Source organism: Serinus canaria, chromosome 5 (assembly GCF_022539315.1).
Source record: "Serinus canaria isolate serCan28SL12 chromosome 5, serCan2020, whole genome shotgun sequence".
In the NCBI taxonomy this organism is placed as follows: Eukaryota; Metazoa; Chordata; class Aves; order Passeriformes; family Fringillidae; genus Serinus; species Serinus canaria.
The window spans coordinates 44930409-44931910 of NC_066319.1; the positions used below are offsets into that span (position 1 = coordinate 44930409).

At 58.3% G+C, this 1502-nt stretch overlaps 1 non-coding gene across 1 annotated transcript; it reads right to left on the minus strand.

Moving 5' to 3' along the window:
* Window positions 1-642: 642 nt before the first annotated feature.
* Window positions 643-715, minus strand: TRNAT-UGU (transfer RNA threonine (anticodon UGU)). The gene has a single exon. It is a non-coding gene; the product is annotated as a tRNA-Thr (tRNA).
* Window positions 716-1502: the final 787 nt, after the last annotated feature.

Genomic DNA, 1502 nt, shown 5'->3' on the forward strand with positions numbered 1-1502 from the left:
TTGCTCCTGTGCTTGCGGGGCTGGAAACCAAACACCCCGCTGACGAGGTATCTGAACAAAAAACCCAAATGCCTATCTTTGAAGTGCTGTGCTCAAGGCGATTTGTGTGGGGCTTTCTAGCTCTTTCTGTAACCTAAAAGGGGGGGAAGGTGCAAAGAATCATTACACTTCCGCTGTCCAGCCTCCAGCACAGAAATAAACCCAACAGCCTGGCTTGCCTGACAAGCTGTGAAGATTCAGATAATCCTGTCCAGCTTATTCTCCACTCAGGGGCAATTTGTTCCTTTTAAACCCCTAACAGTATTTTGCCAAAGCTGCCATCAGGAAAATTGTGACGAGCTGTGCAAATATTTCCTCAGCCATTCCCACGCTGCTTCCCAAAGAGGTTATTGTTCCCCCCCACACTCCCCTGCCGGCACGAAGCACAGCCATTAGTCAATTTGGCGACCGCCGGTAATGTTAACATGCGTTTTACAGACCGCATTTGTTTCCAAAGCGTTTCCTTTAACAGGAAGCCCCCGGAGCCTGCACGCATGCTCTAGTCCGCCGCCGCCACAAAAATACCCAAAATCGGGCGTGTTAGTCGTGGGTGCAGTCAAAAGCTGTGCCACTCTGAAAAAAAAAAATAAAAGCAAAATCCTAAGGCCCCAGCGAGGATCGAACTCGCGACCCCTGGTTTACAAGACCAGTGCTCTAACCACTGAGCTATGGAGCCGCCGTTCTCAGTTGGTCCTGGCTGTGTCTAAGACTAGTCCTGGTCTTCCTCGCCGCCCCCTGCCGGGCGCCCCGGGCCCCGCGCCGGCAGCCCCCGCCCACCGCTGGCCCCTGAGGGCCCGCCCTGCACAGCGGCCTGGCCGCCGCCGGCGGGGGGAGCCCGCGGCCCGCCGGAGCCGCTCCTGGCCCGCCGATGAACTGCCGGAACTCGGCACTAGCCCTCCCGCCGCCCTGTTTGTGCCCTCTCCCCCGGGACACCCTGCCCGCCGCCCTTCTCCGCCTCTAGCCCGCCAGCCCCGGGGCGCCGCTCCCGGCGCTGCCCGGAGGCCGCCGCGGTTGCGTGGGAGAGCCCGGGCCGCGGGAGGGTCCCTGGGCCCGCTGCAATAGCGGCAAATAAAGCTGCTGGAATGAGCGCGTCCGGCCGAGCCAGCAAAACGCACCGGAGGAGAAATACGGGGTGGGTGGGCGCATGTCTGACATACAGCCTGATCTGTACTGGCTAAGAGTAAAAAAACCCTGTCGTAACAAAGGGTGGTTTTTTTCTGCGGGGGTTGGGTTCTTAGGAAGTTTGAGCAAGGCTGCTGAGGGCAGAGGTGCTGCCCGGGGCCTCTGAGCGTCACTTGTTGAGTGACACTCTACAGCGCTGAGCATGGGCCCTAGAGAGGATTTCTAGGTAATTCTCTCACCTGGTGCCTGCAGGTCAACTTTAACAGAGGTCATAGAGCTCAGCAGCTTCAGCTGACAGCTAAAAAGGTGGAAGGCAGCCATGCTGTTGGACTCATGTAAGT